The 6,093-nt window shown below is 46.0% G+C and overlaps 1 pseudogene; it reads left to right on the top strand.

Annotated features, from left to right (window-relative positions):
- The first annotated feature begins 756 nt into the window (after nt 1-756).
- LOC117089369 lies at nt 757-5,328 on the top strand (annotated as a pseudogene).
- The last annotated feature ends 765 nt before the right edge of the window (nt 5,329-6,093 follow it).

Here is a 6,093-nt window from a genome sequence, read left to right as displayed (position 1 = left end):
TGTTCATTTATTCATCAATCTCCCCATCCATGAATTGATCTGTTGATTGATTGATTGATTGATGTATTTATCTATCCAGTTGTTCATGGATTCATCTATTGTTCTATTACGCTATTATATACCTGAGGACCAAGAATAGTGTCTCACCTGTAATATACACACAACAAATATTAGTTTATTTCCTACTCATCTTAGAGAGGGTGTTTTGAGAGGTTTGTAGCCTGGAGTTCTTAATCTGAAGTTCTATACAAAATTGTGGTGTGTGTGTGTATGTGTGCGTGTGTACCTGTGCATGTGGGAAGAGGATCCATAATATTCACTAGATTTCAAGCAGTGAGAATTCTTGTTGCTTCCTCTCTCCTCCCCTCACTCCATGCTGATTGCTTTGAGGGGTATCAAGGATCTAACCCTTTACTATAGGTTTTTCATTGTTGAATAGAAAGTAGTGTCCCTGCTGAAAGGTCTCATTTAAAAATTTGTTTTTAATTTTTTTTCTTTTGAGACGCAGTCTTGCTCTGTCACCCAGGCTGGAGTGCAATGGCACAATCTCAGCTCACTGCAGCCTCCACCTCCTGGGTTCAAGAGAATCTGCTGCCTCAGCCTCCTCAGTAGCTAGGACTACAGGCGTGCGCCACAACACCCGGTTAATTTTTTGTATTTTTAGTAGAGATGGGGTTTTGCCATGTTGGCCAGGGTCATCTTGAACTCCTGACTTCAAGCAATCCACCCGCCTTGGTCTCCCAAAATGCTGGGATTACAGGCATGAGCCACCATGCCCGGCCTGAAATGCCTCTTTAAAATGAGATTCATTTGTCTTCTCTTCTCTGCAGAGAGAGTCTACAAGGAGATTGAACAGGTGATTGGCCCACATCGCCTTCCAGCGCTTGATGACCGAGCCAAAATGCCATACACAGAGGCAGTCATCCATGAGATTCAGAGATTTGCTGACCTTCTCCCCGTGGGTGTGCCTCACATTGTCACACAACAGACCAGCTTCCGAGGGTACATCATCCCCAAGGTAAGACCGGCTGGAACCCCACATCCTTCCTCTGTGGGCATCATGGATTCTCTTAATCCCCTAACGCAACATTTTTATATCTCTCAATTGAGTCCCCTTGTTTTTGTTTTTTCTTTTTGTTTTTTTTGTGGTGTGTGTGTGGAGGGTGGGCATGGCAATATCTTTTGATCTTTTGATTCTCCCTCAGGACACGGAGGTATAGCTCATCCTGAGCACTGCTCTCCACGACCCACACTACTTTGAAAAACCAGACGCCTTCAATCCTGACCACTTTCTGGACGCCAGTGGGGCATTGAAGAAGAACGAAGCTTTTATCCCGTTCTCTTTAGGTAAGCTGGACCCACAATTTCTTTCCAGACACCAGAGGGCAGGTCCTATCCTCAACTTGAGAAAAACAATGACAGATCCTTATTAATTGAGCACTTAATATATTCCAATTTCTTCACCTGCCTTATCCCATTCCATCTTCACTACAACCCTGTAAGGGGGCTTGAGGAAGAAGATCACATTCCCAAAGGCACATCTTGGAAAGCAGGACCTTGGGCAAGTATTTTAACATCTCTAAACCTCAGCGAGTTCATTTTCTTAAAGAGAAAAAAATCTGTTGAGCACTACCCTAAGGGCAGTGCTGTGTTGGGGGCTGAAGATAATGCATCAAACAAGTCACACAGAGACAGGGTTCCTGCCCCAGGAAATGTAAAGTCCAACAGGGAAGATGGACATTCATCAAATAACAGTAAAATTATCATCTCATGAAATGAATGACATGCTTAGAACTGCCTGGCACTAAGGACATGCTCACATGGACAATTATTATAATTAGACATAATTGTGATAAGTGCTCTAAAGGGAGCTTTGGGAGCACAAAATAGGAACTACTAGCTAGTCTTGTGGTGGGTCAGTAAGGAAAAGTTTACCAGAGGAACTGGCTTCCAAGCCAAGATGTTCATGGGTGAGCGTCAATCAACCATTGCAAAGTGTGTTCCAGGCAAAGGAAACAGCAAGGGCAAAGGCCAAAGGTGGAAACGTAATGGTACGGTTGAGAAACTATAGGAAGCCCAGTGAGCCTTGGGTGTAGATTGCAGAAGGGAGTAAGACAAAGGGCTCAGCTGGGCAGAACCTTGAAATTAGCGGGAGGAGTTTGGATTTCTGCTCTAGCACTGGAGGGTGGAGAAAGTCTTGACGTGCTCTGACTTGTCCCAGTTCTCATCCTCCACTCTTTGGTTGGTTAAGAGAAAAGTTTTAGACAAATTAAACTTAGCAGAGTCTATTTGAGCAAAGAAACAATTCATGAATTGGGCAGCACATGGAACCAGTAAAGGTTCAGAGAGCTCCACCCAGCAATGTGGTCAGGCAGTATTTATCCACAGGGAAAGGAACTGAGGTACAGAAACGGCCTGATTGGTTACAGCTCTGTATTTGCCTTATCTGAGTGTGTCTGGGCAGCTTGCAGCCTGTGACTGGCTGAAACTTGGCTGCCCTGATTGGCCAAAGTTACTTGTTCCAAGAATATACTCTCAAGTTACATTGGAGTTTGTTTACATATTGAGTTAGGTTACAGTTTGTTATGTAGGGAGGCCCCTTTAGGCCAAATTTAATTTAACATGCACCATCCATGAAAGGCCCCAGAAACCAACCCCCAGTCTTGAGTTTCATCAGTGACTTCAGTGATCCAGGGTCCTGGCCCAGCCCGAAGTTTTGTGCAGTACAGTGACCTCGTTCCACATTTTATCTTCAATGATAGTTGGAAACACATGGGGTGGTGGCTTGAGGGTCAATGTCTTCTCTCAATTTTGCTATCTTTTTTTTTTTTTTTTGAGATGGATTCTCACTCTGTCACCCAGGCTGGAGTGCAGTGTCGTGATCTCAGCTCACTGCAACCTCTGCGTCCGGGGTTGAAGTGATTCTTGTGCCTCAGCCTCCCCAGTACCTGGGATTACAGGCTTTTGCCACCACGCCTGGCTAATTTTTTGTATTTTTAGTGGAGACAGGGTTTCACTCTGTTAGCCAGGAGGGTCCTGAACTTCTGACCCTGTGGTATGCCTGCCTCAGTCTCTCAAAGTGCTGGGGTTACAGGCGTGAGCCACTGTGACCAGCCTGCTATTTTCTTTAAAGAGAGGCAGAGATATAGGGAAATAAGGACAGAGACAGATAAGTAACAAAGATAACGAGACTGAGAAACAGAGCTAGGGACAAAGAGGGAACACACTGAGAGATAGAGATGGGGAGACCGTGGCAGAAAGACAGACAGCAGGTGAACATCAGACAGTATTCGGAGAGGAAGAGAGAGAGAGACACAGAGAGAGAGAGCCACATAAGGAGAAGGAGGAGGTGGAGGAATAAGAGGAGAGGGAGGAGGAAAAGGAAGAAGGAGGGGAGAAGGAAGGAGGGAAAGGAGAGAAACAGATAAGAGATAGGAAAAAGACAGAGTGACATAAGAAGAGAGGAAGAAAGAATGAACAAGACAAATAAGGTATCTTTAGAGGGAGATGAAAAAAGGACAGAGCAAGAGAGATTGGGGGGAATCAGATTCAAATAGATGGAGATAGGAAGTTAAGCAAGATGGAAGAAAGCCAAATAAAAGGAGAGGAAAGGAAGAAAAACTGTGTCTGACAGGCACAGACAGAGAAAAAGACAGGGGTAGGGCTGCCAGGGGCAGAAAGAAAAGTATAACCCAAGCCAAAAGGGTGCTGCAGCCAAAGAAATTCCAAAAGGTATCCAAATAGACGGCCCCAGAGATGGGGAGAGTGTGATGGGAGGGAGGTAACAAGCATCAGGCTGTTGTGGAAAACATTAGGTCACACAAATAATTACAGAAGAACAAGCCCAGAGACCTGCCTGTTTCTAAGCTCATGTCGCCCACCTTCTGGATGTGCCAAAGGGACGTGGACCCTTTTCCAGACACGTCCACGAAGACACACTTGTCCAACAACTTGACAGGCGTAGGGAATGCCTGAAAACTCACACTTGACATGGCCTTTCCAAGGTCTGCAGATTACGAAACACTGAAGTGAAGGGAAAGGTTCCCTTTGTCTTTGCCTCAGCTTTTCCCAGCTCCCTTTGTTCTCATTTTTCTCCAAGTCTGTGGTTTAGAACCCACTGGGGGTTCCTTGCACCTCTGAGAATCAGTGGAAGCCATAGACTCTCCCTGACTCATATGCATCAGTCCCATTCACAATTTATATACAACTTGGGTTTTTTCCCCCTGAACTCTTGAAGCCTGTGGATCTCAGGCTGAGACCAGAAGACAGCCTAGAGACACACACACAGTCACACAGCCAGAAACACATACCCCACACATACCCCCAGGAACAAACACAAGGCGATAACCAAACCTTAAGGCTCCTCAGTACAAGCCAAGTGTTAGTCTAAGCATTTTGTCAATTGTCTCCTTTAACCTCACAAGAGCCCTTTGAGAGAGGTGCCATTCTCCCCATATGAGAAGTGAAGAACACTAAGAATGTTGTCATAAATATGCTCACACTCACACATGTAGAGGTACACACACACACACACATACAACCAGAAGTGGGTCATTATACTCTGTGGAGGTCATGAAACCCTTTGGAACTCTAACAGAAGCTACAAATCCTCTACCAGAAAAATGAACATGGCGCCAGGCGCGGTGACTCATGCCTGTAATCGTAGCACTTTGGGAGGCCAAGGTGAGTGGATTACCTGAGGTCAGGAGTTCAAGACCAGCCTGGCCAACATGGTGAAACCCCATGTCTACTAAAGATACAAGAAATTAGCCAGGCATGGTGGTGGGAACCTGTAATCCCAGTTACTTGGGAGGCTGAGACACGAGAATCCTTTTAAACCCCTGGGAGGCGGAGGTTGCAGTGAGCTGAGATGGCGCCACTGTCCTCCAGCCTGAGTGACAGAGAGAGACTCCATCTCAAAAAAAAAAAAAAAAGAGAGAGAGAGAGAGAGATGAACATGGCACATCCACTCAAAGATTTGCACCTGGTTTCAGAGCAGCTTCCTCAAAGTCCACCCTGAATTGTAGGTAAAAGGCCAGTCTTATGCAAATCTGTTGCAGTGGACATATGTGTCTGGGCTTAGGGACATATGAGAGCAAAGAGTATGCACCTGCCCTGTGCCCATGCTGGTGACCTTCTGTGTCCACAAGGAAGCGCATTTGTCTTGGTGAAGGCATCGCCCACAACGAATTGTTCCTCTTCTTCACCACCATCCTCCAGAACTTCGTGGCCAGCCCTGTGGCTCCTGAAGACATTGACCTGACACCTCAGGAGAGTGGTGTGGGCAAAATACCCCCAACGTACCAGATCCGCTTCCTGCCCCGCTGAAGGGGCTGAGGGAAGGGGTCAAAGGATTCCAGGGTCATTCAGTGTCCCCACCTCTGTAGACAGTGGCTCTGACTCCCCTCAACTTCCTGCCTCTGAGAGACCTGCAGCAAGCCAGCTTCCTTCCCCTCCATGGCACCAGTTGTCTGAGGTCACATTGCAAGTGAGTGGAGGAGTGAGATTATTGAAAATTATAATATATACTCTTTCTGTCTCTCTCTCTCTCTCTCTCTCTCTCTCTCTCTCTCTCTATATATATATATATATATGTATTTTTTTTTTTTTGAGACAGAGTCTCACTCTGTCACCCATGCTGGAGTGCAGTAGCACAATCTCGGCTTACTGCAACTTCCATCCCCAGGGTTCAAGCAATTCTCCTGCCTCAGCCTCCCTAGTAGCTGGGATTACAGGCGTGTGCTACCACGCTCAGCTAATTTTTATATTTTTGGTAGAGACGGGGTTTCACCATGTTGGCGAGGCTGGTCTCGAACTCCTAAACTCAAGTGATTCACCTGCCTTGGCCTCCCAAAGTGCTGGGATTACAGGTGTGAGTCACCGTGCTCGGCCATGTACATATATGATTTTTAAAATTAAGATGAAATTCACATAACATAAAATTAGCCATTTTAAAGTGTGCATAGTGGCATGTGGTTCATTCACAAAGCTGTACAGCCACCACCATCTAGTTCCAAACATTTTCTTTTTTCTGAGAGGGAGTCTCACTCTGTCACCCAGGTTGGAGTTCAGTGGCGCCATCTCAGCTCACTG

The sequence above is a fragment of the Trachypithecus francoisi genome, unplaced genomic scaffold (genome assembly GCF_009764315.1).
Source record: "Trachypithecus francoisi isolate TF-2019V2 unplaced genomic scaffold, Tfra_2.0 Contig00825, whole genome shotgun sequence".
NCBI classification, from domain to species: Eukaryota; Metazoa; Chordata; class Mammalia; order Primates; family Cercopithecidae; genus Trachypithecus; species Trachypithecus francoisi.
Note: the sequence above shows the minus strand (reverse complement) of the source record. Positions and strands in the feature narration are given on the sequence as shown.